The sequence below is a fragment of the Triticum dicoccoides genome, chromosome 4A (assembly GCF_002162155.2).
Source record: "Triticum dicoccoides isolate Atlit2015 ecotype Zavitan chromosome 4A, WEW_v2.0, whole genome shotgun sequence".
Classification (NCBI taxonomy): Eukaryota; Viridiplantae; Streptophyta; class Magnoliopsida; order Poales; family Poaceae; genus Triticum; species Triticum dicoccoides.
The window spans coordinates 562164295-562178136 of NC_041386.1; positions in this window are offsets into that span (position 1 = coordinate 562164295).

The following is a 13842-nucleotide window of genomic DNA, read 5'->3' on the forward strand; positions in this document are numbered from 1 at the left end:
GGTTTAAGCTCAAACACGGGATCACCCTTGGGTGGAGGAGGATCCCCTAAAATTCCAACAGGCAAATTGTGTTGCAGAATAGGTTCCTGTTTAAAGAATACTTCATCTATTTCCCTTCTTTCATTCATGAACATATCATTTTCATGGTCTAGCAAATAGTGTTCTAAAGGATCACTAGGAGGTACGGCAATAGAAGCAAGACCAATAATTTCATCCTTACTAGGTAATTCTTCCTCACGATGTTGTTTACTAAATTTAGAGAAATTAAACTCATGAACCATATCATCCAAGCCAACAGTAACAACATTCTTTGTGCAATCTATGGTAGCATTGACAGTATTTAAGAAGGGTCTACCAAATATAACGGGACAAAAGCTATCTTGTGGAGAAGTAAGAACAAGAAAATCGGCTGGATATTTAGTTTTCCCACACAAGACTTCAACATCTCTAACAATTCCCATCCCTGAAATAGTATCTCTATTGGCAAGTTTAATTGTGACACCAATTTCTTCTAACTCAACAGGTGCAATGTCATGCATAATTTCTTTATGCAAGTCATAAGGTATAACACTAGCACTAGCACCCATATCACATAAGCCATGATAACAATGATCTCCTATTTTAACAGAAATAACAGGCACGCCTACCACATGTCTATGTTTATCTTTATCACAAGGTTTAGCAATTCTAGCAGTTTCACCTTTGAACTGAATAACATGCCCATCAATATTATCAGACAAGAGATCTTTAACAATAGCAATATTAGGTTCTACTTTAACTTTCTTAGGAGGTGTATAAGTTCTAATATTGCTTTTACGAATAACAGTTGAAGCTTTAGCATGATCCTTTACTCTAACAGGGAAAGGTGGTTTCTCAACATAAGAAGTAGGAACAATAGGATCATTATAAGTGACAGTCTTTTCTTCAACTTTAATAGGTGCAACTACTTTTACTTCTATGGGAGGATGATATTTAAACCACTTCTCCTTAGGGAGATCAACATAAGTAGCAAAATATTCACAGAAAGAAGCTACTATCTCAGAGTCAACTCCATATTTAGTGCTAAACTTACGGAAAATATCGGTGTCCATAAAAGATTTAACACAATCAAACTTAGGTGTCATACCTGACTCCTTACCTTCATCAAGGTCCCAGTCTTCAGAGTTGCGTTTAATTCTATCCAATAAATTCCATCTGAATTCAATAGTCTTCATCATAAAAGAGCCAGCACAAGAAGTATCGAGCATGGTTTGATTATTATGAGAAAGCCGAGCATATAAATTTTGAATAATCATTTCTCTTGAGAGCTCATGATTGGGGCATGAATATAACATTGATTTAAGCCTCCCCCAAGCTTGAGCGATGCTTTCTCCTTGGCGAGGCCAGAAATTATATATATAATTGCGATCACGATAAACAAGATGCATAGTGTAATACTTTTGATGAAATTCCAACTTCAATCTTTTATAGTCCCATGATCTCATATCATCACATAGCCTATACCATAACTATGCGTCTCCCTTCAAAGATAAAGGGAAGACCTTCTTCTTAGCAACATCATCGGGTATACCTGCAAGCTTAAATAATCCACAAACTTCATCCACATATATTAAGTGCTCATCAGGATGCTTTGTTCCATCTCCTGTAAAAGGGTTAGCTAGCAGTTTTTCCATCATACCCGAAGGAAATTCAAAAGGAATTTCATTTTCAATAGGTTCAGTAGGTTGAGGAGCAACTCTTTGCTCTACTAGACGGGATGAAGATACCCCGAACAAGCCCCTCAGAGAATTACTTTCCATAGTAACAAGTGACAGTAAATTTCAGCACACTATATCAATTTTTCCTTACCAAATCCCACCTACCAAAGGCGCTACACTCCTCGGCAACGGCGCCAGAAAAGAGTCTTGATGACCCACAAGTATAGGGGGATCTATCATAGTCCTTTCGATAAGTAAGAGTGTCGAACCCAACGAGGAGCAGAAGGAAATGATAAGCGGTTTTCAGCAAGGTATTCTCTGCAAGTACTGAAATAAGTGGTAACAGATAGTTTTGTGATAAGGTAAATTATAACGAGCAACGAGTAACAAAAGTAAATAAAGTGCAGCAAGGTGGGCCAATCCTTTTTGTAGCAAAGGACAAGCCAGAACAAACTCTTATAATAGGAAAAGCGCTCCCGAGGACACATGGGAGTATCATCAAGCTAGTTTTCATCACGTTCATATGATTCGCGTTCGGTACTTTGATAATTTGATATGTGGTTGGACCGGTGCTTGGGTGCTCTTCTTACTTGAACAAGAATCCCACTTATGATTAAACTCTATTGCAAGCATCCGCAACTACAACAAAAGTATTAAGGTAAACCTAACCATAGCATGAAACATGTGGATCCAAATCAGCCCCTTACGAAGCAACACATAAACTAGGGTTTAAGCTTCTGTCACTCTAGCAACCCATCATCTACTTATTACTTCCCAATGCCTTCCTCTAGGCCCAAATAATGGTGAAGTGTTATGTAGTCGATGTTCACATAACACCACTAGAGGCTAGACAACATACATCTTATCAAAATGTCAAACGAATACCAAATTCACATGACTACTCATAGCAAGACTTCTCCCTTTTCCTCAGGAACAAACGTAATTACTCACAAAGCATATTTATGTTCATAATCAGAGGGGTAATAATATGCATATAGGATCTAAACATATGATCTTCCACCAAATAAACCAACTAGCATCAACTACAAGGAGTAATCAACACTACTAGCAACCTACTAGCACCAATCCTGGACTTTGAGACAAGAATTGGATACAAGAGATGAACTAGGGTTTGGAGATGAGATAGTGCTGGTGAAGATGTTGATGGAGATTGCCCTCCCTCAATGAGAGGAGCGTTGGTGATGACGATGGTGATGATTTCCCCCTCCTGGAGGGAAGTATCCCCGGCAGAACAGCTCTGCCGGAGCTCTAGATTGGTTCCGCCAAGGTTCCGCCTCGTGGCGGCAGAGTCTCGTCCTGAAAAATTCCTTTGATTTTTTTCTCATCGAAAGACTTCATATAGGAGAAGATGGATGTCGGAGAGCCACCAGGGGGGCCACGAGGTAGGGGGCGCTCCCTAGGGGGGGCGCCCCCACCCTCGTGAGAAGGGTGTGGGTTCCCTGGCCTTCATTTTTGGCGAGGATTTTTCTTTATTTATTTTAAGATATTCCGTGAAGTTTCAGGACTTTTGGAGTTGCGCAGAATAGGTCTCTAATATTTGCTCCTTTTCCAGCCCAGAATTCCAGCTGCCGGCATTCTCCCTCCTTATGTAAACCTTGTAAAAGAGAATAGCCATAAGTATTGTGACATAAAGTGAAATAACAATCCATAATGCAATAAATATCGATATAAAAGCATGATGCAACGTATCAGTAGACCGAAACGATTCTGCATCTACTACTATTACTCCACACATCGACTGCTATCCATCATGCATCTAGAGTATTAAGTTCATAAGAACAGAGTAATGCATTAGGCAAGATGACATGACGTAGAGGGATAAACTCAAGTAGTATGATATAAACCCCATATTTTTATCCTCGTTGGCAACAATACAATACGTGCCTTGCTGCCCTGCTGTCACTTGGAAGGGACACCGCAAGATTGAAACCAAAGCTAAGCACTTCTCCCATTGCAAGAAATATCAATCTAGTAGGCCAAACCAAACTGATAATTTGAAGAGACTTGCAAAGATAACCAATCATACATAAAAGATTTTAGAGAAGAATCAAATATTGTTCATAGATAAACTTGATCATAAACCCACAATTCATCGGATCTCGACAAACACGCCACAAAAAGAGTTACATCAAATAGATCTCCAAGAAGATCGAGGAGAACATTGTATTAAGATCCAAAGAGAGAGAAGAAGCCATCTAGCTAATAACTATGGACTCGAAGGTCTGAGGTAAACTACTCACACATCATCGGAGGGGCCATGGAGTTGATGTAGAGGCCCTCCGTGATCGATTCCCCCTCTAGCGAAGCTCCGGAAAATGCTCCAAGATGGGATCTCTTGGGTACAGAAGGTTGCAGCGGTGGAAATAGGGTTTCGTGGTGCTCCTGGATGTTTTCGGGGTATATGAATATATATAGGAGAAAGAAGTAGGTCGGTGGAGGCACGAGAGGCCCACGAGGGTGGAGGGCGCGCCCAGGGGGGTAGGCGCACCCCCTGCTTCGTGGCCTCCTTGTTGGTTGCTTGACATCCACTCCAAGTCCCCTGGATCACGATTGTTCCAAAAATAACTCTCCCGAAGGTTTTATTCCGTTTGGATTCCGTTTGATATTCCTTTTCTGCGGAACACTGAAATAGGCAAAAAAACCAACAATTTGCACTGGGCCTTGGGTTAGTAGGTTAGTCCCAAAAATAATATAAAAGTGTATGAATAAGCCCATTAACATCCAAAACAGATAATATAATAGCAGGGAACAATAAAAAGTTATAGATACGTTGGAGACGTATCACTGCCCTGGGGGTCGCCACAGACTATGATCAGATTGGGCTTAAACCCGACCAGTGAGAAATTAAAACTCCGCTGATCACCCATCAAATAGCGGTAGTAGAGGAGCAAGACGACAACTCTTCCTCTATATTGAAGACGAACTACGTTCGGATCTCCGAGCTTGAAGAGCCGGACACCTACCTGCAAAAAGACATGTCTTGTCCTCCGAACATAGAATCAGACGGCAAGCCCAAACAATCAGTTGACATCCCGGAGCCCGAACTACTAAGTCTAGAAGTTCTTCAAACTCCGGATCCTAAATTGGGTCAGGGTTCGGATTTCAAACCACCCACCCACCCAGATATAAGCGCTGTCATGGGCATACGACAACAGTCTTAGGAAATGGTCCACCACTTCTGGGCCAGATTCCTCCTTGTCAAAGATAAGATTGAAGATTGCCACGACAAAGACGCGATCTCAGCGTTCCGTAGCAATTGCATGGATGAAGGAATCCTCAATGCCATCAACCGTCGTCGCATATCACGCTTCACAGACTTGGCAACCATAGTATACAAGTACTGCGCAATGGAAAGCGCCTGGAAAACTCAGGCAGCTTGCTGGGAACCGCCGGTTTCCACCCAATCCCTTGTTCAGGTGAAAAGGACTCACCCACGTGGCACGCCCGACCCAATGATAAAGAAATATAAGCCCATTACGGGACACAGAATCGTTCTGGAGGGATGGCTCGATGGACCATGCAAGTTACACACAACACCGGATACTATATCAACCCACAACCTTAGAGCATGTTGGATACTTCGGCAAGTGTCCAAGAGTGGCGAGGATATCCTCACCAAAAATAACCCAAAGCAATATCCCCCAGAAGACGACGACCTCAGAGTACTGATGGTCTTCGAGACTTTCGCTTCAAACAATAAGCGTAAAAGGGCACTCCGCGACCTCACCGAAGTCTGCCAAATCACAGCAACAAACCCTTGGAACGACACGGCCATAACTTTCAATGTCGATGACGAACCAAAATTTAGGACAATCCGGGCACCGGCCGCCTTGGTCCTCAGTCCGATCATGGACGGCTTTCGGCTCACCAAGGTTCTCATGGACGGCGGTGGCGAACTAAACCTCATTTACGAGGATACACTCAGTAAAATGGAGACAGGAGCCGCATCAAGCAAAGTAGCACGACCTTCCGGGGAATTATTCCTAGTCGGGAGGCACTATGCGTGGGAAAAATCACACTCGACGTGGTATTCGGCACACCGGAGAACTATCAGACCGAAGAACTAACCTTCCAAGTGGCCCCTTTCAACAGTGGATATCACGCCCTATTGGGGCAAGAATGCATTTACACGCTTCCAGGCTATACCTGACTATGGGTATATGAAGCTCATGATGCCTGGGCCCAACGGCATAATCACTCTCGCTAGTGATCCGGACATAGCACTCCGTGCCAAAAATAAAACCGTATCCCTGGCCCTTGAGGCATTATCTGAAGCCCTCGCGGCCGAAGAATTAACCGCATTATGCTCCATGGTGGATAGGGACGATGTAATCCTGGACAAACGACCCAAATCCACCTCCAAACTAGCAGAAGAAATAGTCAAATTCCAAGTCCATCCAACGGACCCTAAGAAGACAGCATCTACTGAGGCACAACTAGACCCAATGGTCGACACCGCGCTATGAGAGTTTTTGCGCGAGAACTAGGATATATTCTCCTGGCACCCTTCTGATATGCCAGGAATCCCACGCAGATTGGTCGAACACAGCCTCAACATATTAAAGGGATATAAACCGGTCAAACAAACACTGCGGCGCTTTTCCGAACCCAAACGTCAAGCTGTGGGGGAGGAGCTAGCCAAGCTAATCGAGTCCGGATTCATTAGAGAAATAAAACACCTGGAGTGGCTAGCAAACTTGGTGATGGTGCCAAAGAAGGATAAATCCTAGCGCCTGTGCGTCGATTTCAAAGACCTTAATAAGGCCTGCCCTAAGGATCCCTTCCCCCTCCCTCGCATCGACCAGATTATCGATGCCACCGCAGGACACGACTCACTATGCTTCCTCGATGCATATTCCGGATACCACAAAATCAAAATGAAGGAGTCCAATCAAGCCACAACGACATTCATTACCCCATGCAGGCCATTCTGCTTCAACACCATGCCCTTCGGGCTCAAAAACGCCGGGTCCACCTACCAACGCATGATTCAAACATGCCTGGAGAAACAGATCGACAAGACAGTTGAAGCATACACATGGACGACGTTGTCATTAAAACTAGGCACGTCGACTCACCAATAGACGATTTACGTCTCACATTCGACAACGTCTGTGCATATGACATCAAGCTCAATTCGGAAAAGTGTGTTTTTGGCGTCCCTGCAGGAAAGCTGTTGGGCTTCATCGTTTCCAATATAGGAATTGAAGCAAATCTAACCAAAATCCGAGCCTTGTCACAATTGGCTACGCCAATGGACCTTAAATAGGTCCAAAAGCTCGCAGGATGCGTGGCAGCTTTAAGCCGCTTTATCTCCAGATTGGGAGAAAAGGCATTACCACTGTATTGCCTCCTCCGGCGCACCAATCACTTCGAGCGGACAGATGCGGCAACAACCGGATTGGAAGAAATAAAAACCCTTCTTGCGAGCAACCCAATCCTGGCCGCACCGAACGTCGGCGAACCCATGTTATTATACATATCGGCAACACACCAGGTGGTGAGAGCCATGCTCGTCGTGGAGCCAGAGCAGGACGAACACAAATTCCCACTTCAGAAGCCGGTATATTACGTATCCACTGTCCTCACACCATGCAAATACCGGTACCCTCATTATCAAGAGATAGCATATGCGGTCTTCATGGCATCCCGGAAGCTACGACACTATTTCCAAGAATGTTCTATCACGGTGGCTTCCGAAGTACCACTCAATGATATAATAAACAACCGCGATGCTACGGGCCGGATAGCCAAATGGGTCATTGAGCTCCTTCCATTCGACATAACATACAAACCGTGTCGAGCCATCAAATCCCAAGTACTGGCGGACTTCGTCGCCGAATGGACAGAGGCCGAACTCCCTAAAGAGTTTGACACATATTCCAACTGGGTTATGTATTTTGATGGTTCCAAAATGCTGGCAGGATTAGGAGCGGGTGTCGTTTTAACGTCCCCCACTGGAGACGTAGTCCAGTACGTGCTCCAAATATTATACACAAACTCCAATAACACAGCCGAATACGAGGACTTATTGCATGGTCTCCGGATGGCTGTCTCCATGGGCATACAACGCCTGGAAGTGCGTGCTACCTCATGAGCACTGCGTTGGTTTTCCCTTGAAGAGTAAAGGGTGATGCAGCAAAGTAGCGTAAGTATTTCCCTCAGTTTTTGAGAACCAAGGTATCAATCCAGTAGGAGGCCATGCACGAGTCCCTCGCACCTACACAAACAAATAAAATCCTCGCAACCAACGCAATAAAGGGGTTGTCAATCCCTTCACGGTCACTTACGAAAGTGAGATCTGATAGATATGATAAGATTATATTTTTGGTATTTTTATGATAAAGATGCAAAGTAAAGAAAGCAAAATAAACGGAAAAGGAAATAGCTTGGTGACGGAAGATTAATATGATGGAAAATAGACCCGGGGGCCATAGGTTTCACTAGTGGCTTCTCTCAAGAGCATAAGTATTACGGTGCGTAAACAAATTACTGTTGATCAGTTGACAAAATTGAGCATAGTTATTAGAATATCTAGGTATGATCATGTATATAGGCATCACGTCCGAGACAAGTAGACCGACTCCTGCCTGCATCTACTACTATTACTCCACACATCGACCGCTATCCAGCACGCATCTAGAGTATTAAGTTCAAAAGAATAGAGTAATGCTTTAAGCAAGATGACATGATGTAGAGGGATAAACTCATGCAATATGAAATAAACCCCATCTTGTTATCCTCGATGGCAACAATACAATACGTGCCTTGCTACCCCTACTGTCACTGGGAAAGGACACCGCTAGATTGAACCCAAAGCTAAGCACTTTTCCCATTGCAAGAAAGATCAATCTAGTAGGCCAAACCAAACTGATAATTCGAAGAGGCTTGCAAAGATAACCAATCATACATAAAAGAATTCAGAGAAGATTCATATATTGTTCATAGATAAACTTGATCATAAACCCACAATTCATCGATCTCAACAAACACACCGCAAAAGAAGATTACATCGAATAGATCTCCACAAGAGAGGGGGAGAACTTTGTATTGAGATCCAAAAAGAGAGAAGAAGCCATCTAGCTAATAACTATGGACCCGAAGGTCTGAAGTAAACTACTCACACTTCATTGGAGAGGCTATGATGTTGATGTAGAAGCCCTCCTTGATCGATCCCCCCTCCGGCGGAGCTCTGGAAAAGGCCCCAAGATGGGATCTCACGGATACAGAAAGTTATGACGGTGGAATTAGGGTTGTGGGGGTACGTAGGTATATATAGGAGGAAGAAGTACGTCGGTGGAGCAACATGGGCCCCACGAGGGTGGAGAGCACGCCTGGGGGGTAGGCGCGCCCCTACCTCGTGCCTTCATGGTTTCTTTCTTGACGTTGGGTCCAAGTCCTCTGGATCATGTTCGTTCCGAAAATCATGTTCCCGAAGGTTTCATTCCGTTTGGACTCCGTTTGATATTCTTTTTCTGCGAAGCTCTGAAATAGGCAAAAAAACAGCAATTCTGGGTTGGGCCTCCGGTTAATTTGTTAGTCCCAAAAATAATATAAAAGTGTATAATAAAGCCCAATAATGTCCAAAAAAGGATATAATATAGCATGGAACAATCAAAAATTATAGATACGTTGGAGACATATCAGTGCGCGGGGACTCAAACCTCGCAATATCTCAAATAAATGGAGATTTTGATGCCAAAGATCCGAAGATGGCGGCTTATCACAACGCCATCCTAAAAATGTCGGCTCGGTTCGAGGGGCTCGAGTTTCATCACGTGGCTCGAGAAAGTAATCAAGTGGCGGATGTCCTTGCCCGCATCGGCGCTAAGCGCGACCCTCCCACCTAACATCTTTTTGGAAAGGCTTTTTAAGCCGTCCGTGGTGTGGCAAGGGGAGAGCGGCAACACCAGTCCGGATCCAAACAAAACCCCAGATTCCGAACACAATGATATCATCGGCGGCTCAACCACCAAAATAACACTGTTGGCCCATCTCATCATGGCAGTCATTGCCCCATGTACCGAACCCTTCTTGGCCTACCTTAATAGGAGAGAACTCTCGGAGGATCAGAATGAGGCTCGCCGCATTGTCCGGCGTTCGAAGGCCTACAAGGTCCACGACGGAGAGCTCTACAAGAAAAGCGCTACCGGAGTTCTTCAAAGATGTATCTCCGAGGAAGAGGGGCGGCAACTCTTGGCTGAAATTCATGCCGGTCTTGGCTGGCACCACGCCGCAGCTTAGGCCCTTGTTAGCAAGGCCTTCCGTACAGGGTTTTACTGGCCGACGGCCCGAGCAGATGCACTGGACCTGGTCCAACGTTGCATCGGATGCCATCTCTTCGCCAACCAAATCCATACGCCCCCACCACTCGACAAACGATCCCCGTCACTTGGCCTTTCGCGGTCTGGGGGCTCGATCTGGTCGGACCTCTTAAAGGAGGAAGCCATAAGAGGAAGTATCTGCTGGTCATGGTGGATAAATTCACTAAGTGGATAGAGGCCAAACCAGTTAAAATGGCCGAGGTGGGGCCAGTGATAGAATTCATATCCGGCGTGGTGCACCGTTATGGTGTTCCACGCAGCATCATCACCGATAACGGCTCCAACTTCACAGCCGATGAGGTGAAAACTTGGTGTGCTAATTTGGGCATTAAGCTCAATTACGCCTCTGTCTATCACCCGCAAACAAATAGCCAAGTTGAACGGACCAATGGTCTTATTATGAGCGGCATCAAACCCATACTAGTGTGGTCTTTGAGAGAATCAGACAAGCACTGGGTTGAGGAGCTCAACTCCGTACTCTGGGGGCTGTGGACCACGCCTAACTGCACTACTGGATATACACCTTTCTTCATGGTGTACCGCGCAGAGGCTGTGTTGCTCTGTGATATTATTCATGACTCACCTCAAGTGCGCATGTACGAAGAGAGAGAGGCCGAGCTTGTTCGGCAGGACAGCCTAGACGCCCTGGAGGAAGAGCGCGATATTGCAAAAGCCCGTTCCGCATTTTACCAACAACAGGTCCACAGATATCAAAGTAGAGAAGTACGGGCCAAGACTTACAATGTTGGCAAACTCATTCTACGCTTGCCAGAGAAGAAAAAGGACAAACTCAAGCCCAAGTGGGAAGGTCCCTTCATAATTGATGAAGTTCTCACTGGAGGAGCGTACCGCATGCGTGCTGCATCAGACAATCGCCTAGAGCCGAACCCCTGGAACGCGGCCAGACTCCGAAGATTCTATGCCTAGCGCTGAACTATTCGTTCGTCTACTTCTCCATATTGTTTCCTTTATTATTTTTATTTTTTCCCTCTCTTTTCGTTCTTTTTTTCTCTAAGCCTTAAAGCTTTCGCACGGCTAAACCATGGACCTGTGATGTACACATCCTCGAGCATGTACGTCCATTATACCTGGGGGCTTCCCAGACAGAATCTTATTCTTATTTTCCGAGCATCAAGCTCATCACATATGCATTTCCCATATGTACCTTTTCTTCACCATTATATGCATCGATATGACTTAAGTTTTTGCCAAGCTGGGTTGCCTGGCTCCTGTGCTTATGCCCTACGTTCTCGTTAGTTCGGCTAGGGCATAAAGGGGGCACCTCTGCGATTGTTACTGTTGGGTCATCCGGATGTGTACCTCAGACTGGGTGAAGCCGAAAGCTAGTGTTCTTAAGAGAATATTCAGTCGGCGGACTAAAGATGTTTCATATTCCTTCCATTACGAACCCCCAGATGATTACCTATATTGTGATGTTACCAGTCATAGTTCGGACATGTATTTTAACGCATGCACACCCAGGGAAAGGAAACCTTAAGGAAACTATTCTCTCTAGAAGATGTTTCTTACAATCATGATGTAATATAACATAACTAGCCGGATACAAATTGTCTGTTCAAGCAACTATGACCCCTACGCCTGGTTTCCACGCATACCCCGGTCTATTTTACCGCTCAGGTATTCGGAAACACTCCGCACCTTCGGGTCCAGAGGTCGAAGCGAAAAGGTCTGCCATGACAATCATTTTTACAATTCAGCTAGAGTTACATATGTCAAGGAAAGTACATAGTGACTAGGACTCACAAATTTCCTCCTCTATGCCGTCCAGCAGGTGGTCTAACTTACAATCCCGCTGGGAATACTTGGCGGCTACTTCTACTTGGTCATATACCAAATTAACGGGAACTTCTTTTCCATCTAACCCTAGAGATCCGACCCGAGCCATATGATTCAAATCAAGCTTGGTATACCGTGTTTTCACCATGGCCCAGGCTTCTCGTGCACCTTCCCGATAGGCCAATATCTTCCATAGTCAAAAGCGCCTCCGCGCTCCCTTGAATAGTTGTATAAGCTCCTCCATCTTTCCCGAAGGGGAGGCGGATGGCCATAGGGCCTTGGCAACACTTCGCATCGCCTGCCGAGCTTGCTCGTGGACCTGCGACAGCTCTTGTAGCAGATCGCTCGAAGATACGGACATCTCCTCTTCGGGACGACCGGTCAGCATACCTGCAGACATAACTCTATTAGTCCCTTCTATCTCTGAATTATTCGAAGGTAAGTTCGACCACATACTGAATATGCCGCATCGCAGCCTTTTATTCTCCTTTATGGATTCCGCCAGCTGGGCCCGTACATCTTTCAGTTCCTCGCCCAGTTGGTTATTCGAATCCTGGAGCTTGCTTTTCTCCATCCATGACTTTTGTTAGCACACGCTCGCCCGCGGCTAGCATTTTTTGGCTTCTCGTTCTCTGCTTTGAGCGGCTTTCAGTTGCTCTTGCAGTTGATCTAACGATCCTATTAAGTGGTGAGCAACCGTGTTAGCATTATTGGTATACCATTATGTTTTCTCGATGGAGGGAAACATTACCAGGAGACACCTTCTTGGATTTCTCCAGTTCGGCACTGGCAGCAGTTAGCTGGGTCCGATACTTTTCTAGTTCTTGAGATAGCAGGATGTTCTTCTCCGTAAGCACCTGGTTATACAATGATCCTTAAATTAGTTGTATCAACTGCTTTAAGTCTCGGGGGCTACTAGTGTATGATTATTAAATCTACGCTTACCCACATATCTTTCAGATGTTGGTCTGTGGCTCTGGCAAGCCCATCTTGAGCAGCTCGGATGTACGCATCGCCCAAGCTGAAGGCATCAAATGCCTCCTTTGAAAAGCCTGGGTCACGAAGAACGGCCCTCCGACGATGATGATTCATAGCGCTCTCCACTTCAGGGTTCGTGACGGACATATCATCTGAATCCTCTGTGGAAGGACAGTTCGGCGCCACTCCCGTGTCAGCTCCCGTCCTTAGGGCAGGGTCCGAAACCTAACTAGTGGAGGCACGTCCGGCCGGATCCCCAGACACAGTCCGGCGAATACTTTTCCTGATAGAATGCGGCGAATGGCATCACAATCTGATGTGTCGATCAGAAGGTGTATTCTTGAAAAGAAAAGACTTACCTCTTTGACGAGGGCTCTATCGTGTTATCATTTGCTTTCCTCTTCGAAGATGTGCTTGGCACGGGCACCGTTCTCCTTGGAAATGCTTCTGGTGCATGTGGTGGCGTCGAACGCCTCCCCTTTGGAACACGAAATAGTGTGGTGTGTGAGGCATAGTAAAGAAACTCTTTCGAAGAAGGTGTCTTTTAAATTACTCACATGCGAAGCAGGAAGGAGACCGGGGTAATCGGCAATGATGGCTACTTCGGTACCATCGTAACTCGTCCGATAGAATACTCCATCCTTGAGCTCCACAAATATGTCCAGATCTTCTTCGAATCCAGGGTCAAGGTCCCGGTTGCCACCCTCTGGCTGGGAAGCAGGGTTATGGATCCCCTCGATAGCCTTCCGCCATTCCTGTAGCTAGTGGATATGTTACTGCCCATCAAAAATAATTCAGGGAGAGGAGTAAAATGGTGGGATTGGAGCTTACCCAGCTGGGAGGGTTATACATGGAAAATCCATCTCGATATTGGAGACGAGCGAACTCCTCCTTCTCCCTTTTGTATAATTCGGCTAATATTTTGACCAAAGCGGCGGGGTTCTTTGGACCCTTTCGACTATAGCGTGAGGCGTCATCTTCCCCATTATAGTGCCACATGGTAAGCCCTCTGTATTGGAGTGGTT